Source organism: Mirounga leonina, unplaced genomic scaffold, assembly GCF_011800145.1.
Source record: "Mirounga leonina isolate KUSES-001 unplaced genomic scaffold, KU_Mleo_1.0 Mir_454, whole genome shotgun sequence".
In the NCBI taxonomy this organism is placed as follows: Eukaryota; Metazoa; Chordata; class Mammalia; order Carnivora; family Phocidae; genus Mirounga; species Mirounga leonina.
The window spans coordinates 3,061,394-3,076,837 of record NW_023270763.1 but is presented as its reverse complement, the minus strand read 5'-3'; the positions used below and the strand labels follow the sequence as shown (position 1 = coordinate 3,076,837).

General features: G+C 48.0%; 1 protein-coding gene across 4 annotated transcripts in view; it reads right to left on the bottom strand.

Annotated features, from left to right (window-relative positions):
* The window catches only part of SDK1 (sidekick cell adhesion molecule 1), a 616,964-nt gene that overhangs the window by 261,506 nt on the left and 340,014 nt on the right, over window positions 1–15,444 (bottom strand). The window contains exon 1 of one of the 4 annotated variants that reach the window (XM_034988285.1): window positions 1,553–1,632. The exons of the other annotated variants lie outside the window; for them this stretch is intronic. The gene's annotated coding sequence lies outside the window, so the exon portion shown is untranslated. Of the gene's footprint in view, window positions 1–1,552; window positions 1,633–15,444 lie in introns of those variants that run through there. 4 annotated transcript variants of the gene reach the window in all.

The following is a 15,444-nucleotide window of genomic DNA, read 5'->3' as shown; positions in this document are numbered from 1 at the left end:
ACACCAGTGTCGCTCAGGTCAGGGTACCAGAGAGCACGTCAGAGCAGTCTGTGGGGCTGGGGCTGTGGGCCCCATCTGTGACCTCCTCCGGACAGAGCACTGGTGTTGGCACAAGGGGCTGAAAATAAACTCACACGGTGTGAACTTGCTAGGGACAGAAATCAGGTGACAGTAGATGAGCAGCTCCCCATCTCTGAAGGGCATCTCCGTCACCAGAGGGCTTGTTAAGGCACAGATCCCCAGGCCTTGCCTCCAGAGTTTCTGCTCCAGTAAATTTGGGGTGGGGTCAGAATCTGCACTTCTAACATGGGCCCAGGCAATGCTGATGCAGCTGGCTGGGGTACCCCACTTTGAGAACTTCCTGAGTACAGTGAGCACAGGAGAGAGAGGAGCAGGGCCCCAGCAACCCCTGGACTGTTAAAACTAAAGGGGGAAAGAATTCTATTATCCTTGAAATAAAAACTCCCTTTGTCCCATTAGGGTGAAATGTAGATACCTCACTGCAATCTACACGTTCATTAATGCAACAAAATAAAAGCTAAATAATCCTAATAATGAAGCCCATAATGGAAAAAGTCCATAAGAAAGAGATCAACTAATTTAAAGACTATGAAGAAATATCCCCTCTTTGAAAGAGAACACTTCAGGAAATTTCCAAATCAAATTGATTCAGATGAATCAAAATCTGAATCGAACAAAAGCCCCATTGAGAAGGGGTGATAACATACTATAAATATGAAAACAGAAAGATCTTAGATCAGAAAGGTGGTTTTTTGATGAGAATACAAATTGCCAAAAATAAAAATGCAACAGAAGCCCCAAAGAACAGACTGGATAGTGCATAAAATCAGATCAGTGAATTTGGCTGGAATTGAGAGTTTTTCCTAGAATTTAGAGACAGCAGATTAAATGAGCTATGATGAGAAGATGAGCAAAATGGAAGACTGATCCAACAGATCTGGTGTGAGCATAATAGGAATGCCAGAAGGTGAAAATAGTCTGCGAGAGAAACACATCAATCAAATTAACAATGTGGAAAAATTCCCCAACGTGAACAAAGATTTGTATCTTTAAATAAAAAGGACCGAGTACCAAGAAAGAGAGAGCCACTATAGTCATATCCCGGCAAAAAATCTGAGCTTCGGGGACAAATAAATAAAACTGACAAAGAGTCCAGATAGATGAAACGTGGTATCAACCAGAAGAAAACAAAACCAAAACCCAAAGCCCCAAATCCTCCAGATTTCTTCTCTGCAGCATGAAATGCTAGAATAAAGTAACATCTACAGTGTTTTCGTGGAATTAAGTTGTCAAAAACATTCTTTTATTCCTTTTTAAAGATTTATTTTTTAAATTTATTTTAGGGTGGGGGACAGAGGGAGCCTTAAGCAGATTCTGTGCTGACCACGGAGCCCAACTTGGGGCTCGATCTCATGACCCTGAGATCAGGGCCTGAGCCCTGAGCCGAAACCAAGAGTCGGACGCTTAACCAACTCTGCCACCCAGGTGCCCCTGTCAAAAACACTCTAAAGATGCCAGTCACTGGTCATACCTTTTTCTAAAGGAATCTAACAGTTGTATTCCATGTGACACCCAGTAGTTTTCTGATAAACACGGAACCACCAGCCCTGATCCATAGTACTCGCCGATTTCCAAGGTGCAAGCACTCCGGCCATGGCAGATCTTCAGCTGCAAACGCGATGCCACAGACTGTGGATTTGGGAGGAAAAGCCCACAGTCAATTCTCACTAATCCACAACTGACCGAAACCCCTCTCTCAACCCCCAGGTCTGGGACTGCCCAAAGGTAACCGGCCAGGACTCATGACTGTAAGAATCTGCCCATCACTTTATCTAAGAGACAGACATGACTATCAGCCACCAAAGCTGTGTGGTTGTGATATAAAATTGAGTCTGGTGGCAAAAGAAGGAAGCAGAAGAGGCTGATGAAAGAGAGGGGGGAGCAGAGAGCACCGGTGAGAGGTCACATGGCTCCTGAGTAGCTGGAAAATTGCTCTGGGTCCAGGGAGTTGGTATTTCTGACTTCTCACCCTGGGGTATCTTGTTCTTGAGTTCTGTGAGACCCCCCCATTTCCTTTTGTTCCTATGAGCCCCCTGCCCCCATTTTTATACTGGAGCTAGCAAGTCTGTATGGGTGTCTATTTCTTGTAACTCAAAAGCTTGATTACAACATCCTTCAACATAACAGCTCCACTTCTAGGAATTTATTGTAAAGAGATAATTTTGATGTTCACACAGATGGAGCTAAAAGGATATTCACCATTCTGTCTGTAATGGTGAAAATCTGGAGACAATCTAAATGTCCAACAGTTAAGAGCTAGGTTGACAAATTAGGATAAGTTTGCTTAAGAAAGCAAACGAGGCAGCTATTTAAAACGATACAGTAGATCATTAACACTGTATAAATAATGAAATATTAAGTAATAAAGCTTACAAAATAGTATCTATGGTATAATCCTGTTTTGCTAAAAATGTTTACTTTTCTATTTGCATGAAACCGTGTGAAAAGTGTTAACCGTCATGAGCCTGGGCTATAGAGTTGCGAGTTACGGCTATCTTCTTTTTGCTTAACTGTATTTTCTCATTTTTCTACAGTTAACATTTATTACTCTTCTAATAAGATAGAAAAAAAGAAACTTTCTGTTCCCACAGCGTCTTATTTATATCTCAGCGACAGGAAGCAGGAAGTTGAGCTGAAATTTCTTGGTCTCTGCCGCCTTCTCCTGAGGCCGGGGACTGTGCTGCGCACCTGCCTGCAGTTCCTGGGACTGCCGCAGGGGGCACTCAAGCCGCTGCAGAGCCTTCCTTACTTCTGCAAAGGGCCTTCCCGCCTTTTCATTCGGGGCTCCAGAGCCCCTGCTTTATGCTGTAGCTGTTGGACACTCACCACCTATTGCTTTCCACTAGTATCTGTCCTCTTTCTTCACTATTCAGTGTTGGCTCGTCCTTCACACACCCTCCCACCACCCTCTCCTTGGGCTATCTTCTCTGGGGTCATCAAAACCACCCTAAAGTAACGACTACCAAATCTCCGTCTCCAGCGCCAGCCTGGTAGCTTAGGTGCCGGTATGCCTTCTGGAAATTTCCATCTTGGGATCTAAAACTCAGTGTGTCATAGCGGAATCCACTATCTCGTCGTTCTTCCCGTCCTGCCCCTCCAACCCCGAACCTGCTCCTGTGTCATCCCGACCCCTGGGAACATCACCCGAGCAGCCACTCAGGCTGGAAACATGAAAGTCACGGAAGACGCTGCCCTCTCTCTAGCCCCATAAATTAATATGTGTGGATTCTACAATCTCCCCCAAACTCGCAGTGCGTCCCTCCCTCCACCCTCACTGCTGCTCTCTTAGCTCAAGTCCTAGGACCTTGCATCCGACATATTAAAAGCCTTCCGTCACGCTGGCCCACACGCTGCAGCCAGAACCACCTTCCTGAAACACTCCTAGTTTTAAAATCCTTCCCTAATGAATTACTGTGACCTGCAGAATAAAGTCCGGAAGTCTCGGTTATGCATGGCACGATCTTCCCCTCCTGATCCCAGACCCCCGCCCAGCAGCTGTGGGGGGCTCATCCCCTTTCCTGGGAGGCTCCCCGTCTGCACAGGGTTCCCTCTGGCTGCACTGTCCTTTCACCCAGCCGTCCCTGCTGCACTCCTGCCTCCAGAAAAGCCAGCTAATTGTTGCCTCCTCTGTAGAGCTCTCCCAGACCTGGCCCCTCCCTTGGCTAATGAGGCGCCACTCCTGGGCTGACACGCCCTGACCGTGGCTCTAATTGTCGTTTTGCTCTCCTCCCCCTGGAGGACTGTGACCTGCCTAAGGGGCAAATCTATCTGAGATGTGAGGTGTGTGTGCAGCCTGACCTGTAGCAAGTCCTCACCAATTACACCGTAGGGTCCCCAAGCCGACTGTAGGTCCCTTCAAGCCCGCAGCCATTAACTGCCCCGTGGGACCCCACACAGCAGCATACAGTTGATGAATCAGACTTTTTTTTTTTTGAGATTATTTATTTATTTATTTATTTGAGAGAGAGTGAGCGAGAGAACGTGAGCTGGGGGAAGAGCAGAAGGAGAAGGAGAAGCAGGCTCCCCGAAGAGCAGGGAACCCAACGGCAGGCTCGATCCCGGGACTCCAGAATCACGACCTGAGCCGAAGGCAGACGCTTAACCGACTGAGCCACCGAGGCGCCCCTAAATCAGACTTTTTAAACACTCGAGATGCTGATGCTCTTAGAAACAGAATCTATGGAGCATAAAACACACATGATATTTTGATCAATGCCCTGATTTCACTGACAGTGTCCACAAACTCTTTCGGTTTGCCAGGAGGAGTAAGGGAGGAACTCCGGTCCCTCTGATGCCGCCAGTCTTCCCTCCACCTGCCGTCTGCCATCGCTGGAGGCAGGGCGGGCAGGGCCCACGGCCTCTCTGACTTGGGACCTGCAACAGCAGGGGGGCCCTGTGGCCTCAGCAAAGGCAGAGTCCGCTTCAGGACAAGAGCGATGCTGGTGACGCTGGTGTACCCGCGTGAGCCGCGAAGCCAGTGGCCCCGCATGCCTTGCCTCTGCTCTGCAGACGAACTAAGTGCTGGTTGGTCGCTGGCACACTTTCACTCTGGCCCGGGGGAGAAGCCCGGCTCCTGGGATCCGCGGGGAACACAGGCAGGGAGAAGGTGAAGGGAAGTAGAGGGAGATGAGGCAGCAAAGACAGATTATGCAAGTGGAAGTATGGTTAATGACAGTAATTATATTAGTGATAGCATGAATTATTCATATTTAGTTAACAGCCACTGTATTAGCAATGATAGTAATAGTCACGAGTTAGTGGGCTAATGAGGATTGCATCGAATGCTGTAATAATAACGGGCAGAAGGATAATTCTATGCCCACAGATCAATCGGAAAGGAAGTGAAATATAACACTGTCAGGGACATGGGTGTGTCCATGGAAGGAGGAAGGAGGCAGCGAGAAGCTGTGTGTGCGGAAACGTGAGCAGACGAATCGGGCCGGCGGAAGAAGGAAGGCTTTCTGTAGAGCCCAGGCTCATGGACGGCGTTCCCAGAGGCACCCAGTGGCCCGAGTATTCCAAGACGCCGCGGTGTGGAGATGGAGCACACAGGCGAGGCGCCCTCACTGCTCCCGGGACCCCCGACCTCCCTTGAGTTTGGGGCGGGAAGGCAGCACCTGCAGCGGCGGGTCTGAGACCCAGCAAAGGAAACGCTGCCGGCCCCGGCCGACAAGGGGACGCCTCCGAGACTACGAATTCCGCACCAAACCATGAACCCTCGGGCCCTGAAACAGAAGCCAGAATGGCAACAGAAGCTGTTTCGGCTTTATTGGGAGTTTGATCCGAATCTGGGAGCCCTAAGCCTCTCATCTTCCCGTGGCGACCACAGAGCCCGAGCGCAGGCGAGTGGTGTGTGCATGCGTGCTCCCACGTGTGCAAAGTCACTCTGAGAACGTCTGTTGCTTGTCTTCGTCTCTCCCTCCTCAGAGCTGGAAATACAAGGCATGACTCGTGTTTTTACTATGACAGTTGGTCATGTACGAGTGCTTGTGAGCCTGGTTAAGGAGGCTGGCGGCACTCCAACAAGAGCCCGACTTCCTTCTTACCACATCCACACGCCCCCAGGGGCCGGTTCCGATGCCACCTCCTGTCCTGCCCCCGGGGCACCCGGGGCACCCCCAGCCCTCGCCTCCGGAAGCCTGTCGCAGGCTCCTTCCGTGCTGGCTGTAAGGACACCTCCGGTCTCCTCTGGGACAGAAAGCCTCAGAGCTGGACACCTCACGCTGGAGTCGCCCTGCGGTCATGCACAGCTCCCAGCAGAGAGCCGAGGCTCAATAAACATTAGCTGAATGCATGATGGATGGTGACTTGAAACAGACACTTGCCCACGAGACAACGGAAAGAAATCAGAGACTTAATGCTATCAGGTGTTTGATTTTCATTTAGTGCCAGATTAGATTCAAAACGATAAGCCTGAAGATAATGTATATATGGGGTCCATGCAACACACTGACTCTGTTTTCTGTATTACTTCAGGAGTCATTTGATAGAAGCCAATTGATTATGTTGTAGTTGGTTTGTTAAGGGATGACGGTAGTGATTTTAGATGGAGAGCTGCCTTAGGCGTGTGAGCCTTTGGGCCTAGGAGAATCACTGAAATGGAGAAATGCCATCTGGTACTCGGGCCTGGGGAGAAACTTGGTGTGGCAAATGTACGTCTGTGCCCAAATCAGGAATTGCTGGAGAGGCTAAAATCCAATGTCTGTCTACCTACCCACCTATCATCTGTAACTTTTCCTCTTCCATCAGATGGAAGATAACATGAAGTATACAGAATTTGGGAGGTATATTGTTAAATTTCTTTAATACCTAATAATTCAGTAAAAAATTGCTCTTCAATGTTTTTCCTAGAAATACAATGTGTGTGTGCACATACATGCATACAAACACACACACACACAGAGGCAAAGTGTGTAATAAAGGAAAATATGAATAATCCCGAGCCAGGCTCTAAGTGACTGTTTGAGGCCATGTTAAACCTTACCTAGGAATTGCTTAAAATGACTGATTTGTCTATAACACACGTGAACAGTCAAATTTTAATTGTCTTTAAAGACAAGGGCAGCAGGAGAACAAATAATCCCTTTTTCTACCAGAATGCTTAAAAAGTAACAGGACAGATTTGTCAGAGTTTGGCTCTGATCTCATTTAGTGGAGGTGCTGGGGGATAAATAAATGAACAGACAGTAGGTTGCAAAATAAAGAAAAAGGTAAATATCTAAATATCTACCAAATGGATAGTTATCCCAAATACACCTGGCCATGCCAGGCTTTTTGACGGAGTGCTCCAGGTAGAAGGTGCACACGGAGTGTGAGGACCAGTGAGTTGCAATGCGGCTCAATGCTAAGCTCCTGAGGGCGCTTTACCAACTTCCGTAACTTGGAGCTGGTGGCGGGGAGAGAGCGTTTGCTAGAACACATGCTCTCCGTGCACCCCAGTACAAGGACTCCCTGCTCCATCCGGGTCCCTCCCTCACAGCCACAAACACCAGCTTTGCCAAAGAGACGGCGAGACTGGGGGAGAAACGAGGCTCATCCCACCCCCCGCCATGCCTGATGGTTCACTCTGTTACCGGAAAAATATCCTTGACCCCTTGGGCTCTGAGGGTCACCTCGGCACAGGCTCTGTAACGGTGAGTGATCAGCGATTGTGAGATTTCCAAGAGACACGTGCGTCACAAATGGACTGACAGGCGGCACACAGTGCGGGCCTGACACCGGCGTCCCCGTCACCAACACCCACGCACAATGGGTTCAGTCTCCCCAGGCACTTAGACCACAAAACATACGCACTTTTGGAGACTTACGATTTCTTTTTAAAAGTTCAAGTGATGGCAGGAGTCTCACTGAAATTCTCAAAAAGCAGGTAAATTAACCAATCAGACTGTATGGACTTCTCTCACCATTCCATTTAGATTTTAATTACCCGAAGGGCTGGAGCTGTCAGCCCACGTCACTGTGCTTCTCGCAGATTCCCACTGTCAGTCTGCCCTCCAGCAAAACATCACGGTGAAGTAGACTTGGGGGAGCACCCGCGTGTGCAGGAGCGAGCCTCGAAGGCCCGCCTCCGCCATCTGACAGCCCTCCGTGAGCCTCGCGGCAGCAGGCAGTCCCCATCTGTGCAGCGCCCGCACACACACCATCCTGAGTTCCAGGAGCAGGAAACGCTCCGAGTGGCTAACCTTACGTCATCCCATCTCTGCACAACCTCTCCGTGACTTCGGTGCCGTCTCCCTAAGTGCGTACGTATATATGCACATTTCTTCATTTCCCTGAATTTTTGACATAGTCTGCGCCCCCCTCCACCGTTGATCTCAGAAAGGAGAATATTACAACCATTTAAAAGATCTGACATGAAGCCAATAAGATGAAATGGTGTAAGAAGATAAGCAGGAACAGAGAAAAGGCAAACACCATAATAGCGCAGACAAGCAACTTCCAGCAGCAACTTACTCGCACCTAATTATGATAAAGGCATAAATGAACTGTGTAATGCACGCGCTTTAAGCCGCATATGAGGAAAAACTGCAAATGGGCTTTCGCTAAATGCAAAATGTGCAGCTACCTCCAGTCTGGGCCTTTGAAATTGCTCCTTACCTTTCCTCAACATTTGGAGGGGGCTCTTCTATCTTTATAATGGAAGCAGGAAGCTTCTGGAAAAGCAGGCACTGTCAAGGAAGGATGTGAGGTACAGCAGGACAAGCACTGGGCCGCGGCCCCAGAGCTGCCGTGAACCACACGCGTCCTCTGGAGCAAGCCAGTCACCCCCCAGGCCATTTTCTCTGGCTCGCCTGATTTTCACACAGCACGTCAAGAGATGAACAAAACCAAAGACCAGAGAGAAACGTGACGGAAAATCAAAGAGAAATGGGTAGAGGCCAGCATCGGTCTCACCCCAAATCAGTTTCCTTATTTCCACCGCACACAGAGGCAACAAGAACAGATTAAGAGGTGACTGTGGGTGAGCTTACCCAGGCAGGTTTCGGGGAGCCGAGGGTTTAATGAGGGAAAAGTTGCTACCACAGCAGTGATACATTCCAGGGGAAATAAAGGATGGGGGTGGGGGGCTTCCAGGTGATGCCCTGAGGGGCGGCCTCGCCCTCATCTTTACCCCTTTCCCTGACACAGCCCCCTGGATCACAGATTTCGGGTTTAGAAGGTGGGGGAGAGCCACAAGAGGAAACCAGGAGGGCAGAGCCCACTTCCGGCCGGGAAGAGAGGACAGCCAGCCTGCGGGGCCCCTCTGAGCCTGCTGGGGCCTGTGCTTGGGGCTCAGTGTCAATGGCCGGCTTTCCGTCTTCGGCCAGCTGAAGCTCAGCGTCAGCAAGCGCTCCTTCTTCCCTGGGTAATGACCAAAGCCCATCACTGCTCTTCCCCCTGGAGAAAGCAGTGCTCATGAACCATATTCTGTGGAGTACTGGTGTCCCGCTTGCTTATTTGTCCACACACAAACACGGAGGGCTTACTAGGCACCAGTTACTGGGAAAAAGAGGTTTTGTGGTCAAATAAATTTAGGAACTCTCCCTCTTCTCAGAATTCACAATAATGCGCATTAGCATACAAAAGCAAAATCTGCAAGAAACAGGGCAGCTTCCCTTCCTGTGTCTGAGGAAACACAATCCTGAAGCTGAGCCCCCAGCTCCCCCTCTGCACACCAGACCCATCTTCCTAGAACACAGCTGGCATTGCAGAGCTCCCTGTTTCCAAACCCTTCCATGATGACACAGAACACACTCCGAGGTCCCTCCAAGCTCCTCTGTCACCTGGCTCGTCCTGCACACTTACTTCCTGCCCTTTGTTCCAAGTAAATGGGGCCACTTGCCCTGCTTGCCGCCCCGGCCCCATCTCTCACCTGGGATATTCTCCCTCATCTCCAAATCCTGCTTCCACCCAACCTTTAAGGTGCATCTCAAATGCCTCCACAGCCAGATGAGCTCTTCCGCCCACCCCCTGGGTCGTTTATGTGCACCCCGGCCCCAGATTACTCCTGTAACACACCATCATGGGGGACTTCACACATTCCAGGGCAGGGCCCACTCCAGATGTATCCTACTCATTCTCATACCCGTGTGACCTCTCTTCCCCAACACCTGATAGAAAGCGGGGCAAACAACGGTCCGGTAAGGAACTGGCTGGCCTGGCCCACTAACCCGCTGAAGACCTTGGGTAGCTCACCGAAGTTCGACTGCTGCTGCTTTTCTGAATGGCGGGTACAGGCATGGGGTCAGATAAGCGTGGGCTCGAGTCCGGCTTTCCCACAGGCGGCCACCGTCGCGGGGGGAGGGCATGTACATTCAGGTTGACTCATGTTTTATCTATGTGTCATTTCTACTTCTGTCCCAGTTAAAAAAAAGAGAGAGAGAGCGGTTCCATGGAAATTCCCCGGCTGGGCCAGGCTAGCCGCCACAAAACAGGGAGCGGGCACAGAGTCAAGGGCGCCGTCTTGCCGAGGCCCTGCGGAGCCGGCAAGTGAGGAGGGCACAGAGCCAGGAGGGCGCGCACGGGAACTCCAGGAGGGAGGAGCCACGGGGCCCGAGCAAGAAGCCCACTGTGCCCCACGGCATGTGTCACGTTTATGGGATACAACAGGACGTCGATTATACAGACTAATTGGGGATTTAACGATCCGAATCGTCAGTTTTTCTGGGGAAGTGCTCATGATGGATTCCAGGGGAAGAATCAATGGCTATTCAGGCAGAAGGGCCGAAGACTGGCCTTTCAGGTGACCTGCACTCCAGAAAGTTACGCTGAGGACCACTTACAACAGGCTACGATGGCAGGACGACAGGGAAATAAAGATGCTCACTTCCACACCTCTCAACCCGATGTGCCCAGATTCCATGCTTGGACACAAAAGCCGCGCTGGGGTAAAGGGCAGAGCTTAGAGGCTTGGGAAGGCTTCCGACCAGGACGGTGGCACCCATGGAACAGAAATGGTCTAGCCGGTTAAGACCTCCAGTGACCTTCCAGAATGCTAAGGAAACAGACTCCCTGGCCAGAAGAACCCGGCCTCTGCAGCCGCCATCCTGCAACGTGCAGCTCTTTTCCCCACACGCGCAGATTCTCCCACACAGACAGGGGTTAGAGGCGTCACACAGTTTAAAGATGTGCCTCACAAGAGGGACTTTTGTCCAGAGGATTGTGCTGGGCCAAAGCGGCAGGACAGCCGAATAATCTGGTTTTGTCTTGTCTCTGAAATGTCCCGATTCTCTCTCTGCTGTGGTTCTGTGTGCCGGAGAGAGAACAGAGGCTCAAGCACTGCACGTTCCACCGAAAAATAATGGGCCTGTCTGCTGAGACAGCACAGGCAGGAGCCACTCGGACAGCGTCGAACTGTTTTCCCCGCGAAGAAACAATGCTCCCACGTCAGCATCACCAACAAAGTGAACAGTCCTTTCAGATGGTCTCTCAATCCATGAGTGCTTTTATTACTTTTACACATTTTAAATGAACCTTACCCTTGGCCTCTACTGCCTCTCACATAAAATAGTCACTTCCCTGGGGGCATGAGTGTACAAGGATCCCTACTGCTCATTTATGTTTTCAAGGCTGTGTTGTATCTAACTTTTACTCGAAAGGGGTTGATTTACGCATTAAGAGGTATCTTACTTTAAGCAAGCAAGGTACACAAAAAGATAAAGCCGTAGATCATGTGAAATAAAAGAAGATTCTTTAATCATTGAACATCTCTGTCGTGAATTTTGAACTATTTGTACCTAGGACACGTGTATTTGTTTATTCTTAGACCTAATACAAGCTCATATTGCATGGCACATACAGAGTAAATCCGTGTATACACACTTACTTTCTGGAAGACAGTGCACCGGGCACTGTGGGGACCACTCACATGGCACCTGCCCTCTAGGAGTTCCCCAGCCTGTCATGTTCGGGAGAGTTGGGACCCATTGAAGTATAAACAGTGGCCTAGTGTTGCAAGGTGGCCATGCCAGCCTGAGCAAAGGCCACAACAGCAGGATCAGGGACGGTCCTTGGGATGCGCCCACCCCACTCCTACTCTCCCGGGTGCTCCTCACACTGGCCAACAGCATCCCCCACAGAGCAGATGGGGCATGTGCCCTGGGCAGAGGCAGGATGTAAGGCTGGAGTTACTGGTGGCTGTCTGGTCACCACTTGAGACCTTGCTTGAGAAAGGAAACAAGCTAGAGGACAGACGAGCCCGTCATGGAAAGAAACCCACTCTGATGAAGTCAAGTATGTGGGCCTAGCTGTGTCTGAAGACCGCCTGCACCTGGGCCCTTCCATTGCCTGTGACAAGAAATTCCGCATTTATTTTTAAAGTATATTCCAGGAATAAATAAATTCAGGGCAACCAAAGAGGAAAATGGGCCAAGAGGCACAGCCAAAGGGGCTGCCTTCCTAACCTACTCCCCCACCCCTCTCTGGCTGAGCAGAGAAAGACCATCAAAATGCAGCCTCATGTTCTGCTCCTGATGGACCATCCTAGAATTCCAAAATGACATCTATGGAAGCAGGAGACTTCAACCCAGGTCTCTCAGATGTGGCTTATTCCTTCTTCATTGCGAGGCATCCAAAAAATCATTTCTTTCCCTCCTGGATCCCCCAAAGGATGCTTTCTTTCCCTTACACCTGCTCTAGATACCTGGGAAAACATGGGTAAAATACATTTTTTATGTATTCACTTACAAAAGAGTATGATCTGCCTTTTGACATCAATAAGGCTCACGGTGGCTAACTAGACCAAGCACTCCTCTACCTGGATGGAACAACATTCTCTTCAGTCCTGCCTTCCTTATCTCCACTTCTGCTTGTGCAATGAATGTCCCGTCACTTGCTGGAGCCTAAATGAGTGTTTGTTTTTTGCAGCCCAGTGTGCCGAGTGAGTGGGTGCCCTCTGGGTTGGGAGCGGAGCTCCATGAGCACCGTGCATGGCTCTGCTCAGCCCTCCCCACATCTGCGCCATCATCTTTCCTCCGCCTGTCTCACTGACTGGGACCCCTGTTTTACTGTACCGCTAGACAGAACGGAGCACATTGTGGGTGCTCAGTAAATGCTTTTCAAGTTAAGGAAAACTAAGCAGCAGTCAGAGGTGTGATGAGAAAGACCAGGCAACAGTGTACTGAAGCAGGAGCGAGTACAGTATTGGGGCATCACCCCAAACCCTAAACAAACACACACCCACCTGAAGGAACGATAAAAATAAGCAATACATACACAAGCATGCACTCATCAAACTATTCTAGTTCCATCGAAAATCACACTGGATGCACATGGTGCACACACCTGAGCAATATGTAACAAGCACCGGGAAATTTGGGCTGAGAAGGATTGGTCTAAAGCCGGAATATCCTAAATGTTATCCAAAGTAGAAGCAAGCTGAGATAAGACCCTACCACCTCTGCTGTTTGAGTGCTACATCTCTAGGACTCCGCTTATTTTGCTAAGAACATGTATTTTTTTAAAAAACCAGAGAATTACCATATGATGCAGCAATTCCACTTCTAGGTCTCTACCCCAAAGGACTGAAAACAGGGAACAAGACAGATATCTGTACATGAATGCTCACCGCAGCACTATTCACAACTGCCAAAAGTTGGAAACAACCCAAATATATGTCAACAGGTGAATGCATTAGCAAGTTCTGGTATACACAATGGAATAGTATTCAGCCATAAAAGAAATGAAGTTCTGACATGTGCTACAAGGTGGATGAACCTTGAAAATGTCATGCTAAGTGAAATAAGCCAGACACAAAAGGACAAATATTGTATGATTTCACTTATATGAACTATCTACAATCTGCATGTTCATAGAGACAGAAGGTAGGTTGGGGTTATCAGGGTGGCAGGAGAGGAGGGAATGGGGGGTTATTACTTAATACATACAGAGTCTGTCTGACGTGATGAAAACATTTTGGAAATTGATATTGGTGATGGTTGCACAATAGGAATGCAGTTAATGCCACTGAATTGTAGACTTAAAATGGTTAAAGTGGTTATGTTCTATACATTTTACCACAGTAGAAAAAGAATCTATTTAGATTTCTGATTTTAGCTATCATGAACCCCATTCCTGGAATAAGCACATAATTTAGGTAAAATATAGTAAAGAAATTTAAAATTCAGAGCTAAGCTTGGTAGAAAAAAAGGGTAAGTAGTATGTGCCAGAAAATAACAAAGATCAAAGGGACAAAGAAGTACCACCTGTGTTCTGTAGTACTCCTTAACCTGAAAAATTAATTTAAACCAGTTCTAGTCCAATAAAACCATTGGAACAATGGCCCAAAGAAAGGCAAAACCATTCCATAGCAACATGTCTATAATCCATGAATGTGAAAAATGATTACTAATGAGGATGAGCTCACATGCAGACAAAATGCAGCCACCATTAGGAAGAGCCAATATATTAAAAAGCAGGCTTCACACCCCTGAATTTGAGATAATGGAGTAATCTGAGAGACACTGTGAAATAAAGAAGTGTAAAGTTATGAGAACAAATGATAAATGGAAATTCTAACAAAAAATAGAATGATGTGAAAGAGAAAAGGAAGATTTTGAAAGTAGCAAACGGAACTTCCACAAATGAAAAATGTAGCAATTGGAATAAAAAATTCAAAGGTGAGGTTAAACATCAGATGAGACAGACCTAACATGAAAATAATTTAATGTAAGAAAGATCAAGGAAGTTTCCAGAATGTAGCAAAGACAGACAAGGAGGTAGAAACTATGAAAATGAGGGTAAGAGAAAGCAAGGTGAAATAAAGAGGTCCAAGATACATTTACCTAGGAGTTCTAGAAAGAGAGACAACCAAAGACAGAAAAGCAGTTTTCAGAAAAAGGAAAAAAGCTAAGACTTTTGGAACTGCTAAGACGTGATTCCTCCCAACTTAAGAAACACGGAGATTGTGAAGTAGAAGGACATAAACCGCATCATGAAACTGCAGACAGCAGAGACGAGGAGAAAATCTTAAAAACAACCATAGAGAAAGATGGTCCGCAAAAGAATAATTGAACTGGCAGCAGATTTCTTATCAGAAAAATAAAGTGGCTAGAAGAAAATAGAGTAATAGCATGAAGGGGTTGAAAGAAAGTTAACTATCAACGTAGAACTTGATGCGCATCCAGACTATCACTCAGGATCGAGGGTAAGACCACCTCCAGTGGTACACAAACGTGTGCAACAAGTATGCACTGAGGCATTATTTAAAACCAAAAAATACTGGAGACCATTTAAGTGTCCGTATATACGAGACTGGCAGGATGATGCATGGTACAGTGAGTGTGCAATGCTGTAAGAAAGGAACAGTGAAGACCTCCGTGAACCAATGCTCAGGATAGTTAATTGAAAACAAAACGAAACGAAACAAGGTGGTGGTGAGCATCTAAGAAAAGAAATGCTTATATGCTATTGATCTAATTCATATGTCACAGAAGTCACCATTTCAAAGTGTGCAGGTAAGTGGCTTTTATCAGATCCACAAGGTTTGGCCACCATCCACACTACCTCATTCCAGAACACTTCACCACCCCAGAAGAAACCCTGTGCTTTTCAGCACTCACTCTCTACTGCCCCCAAACCCCGGAAACTGCTAATCAACTTTCTGTCTCTATGGGTTTCCTGATTATGCACATCTCCTATCAAGGGGATCACACAGTATGTGGGCCTTTTTGTCTGGCTTCTTTCAGGCAGCCTGATGTTTTCCAGGTTCATCCACTTTGTACCATGTAGCAGTATTTCCTTCCTTTCTGTGGCCCAGTAATATTTCATTGTGTGGACAGACCACATCTTGTTTCTCCAACCATCTGTGCTGGACATCTGGGTTATTTCTACTTTTTGGCTATTGTGAATAATGCTAATGAAAACATCCATGTGCCGGCTTCCGGG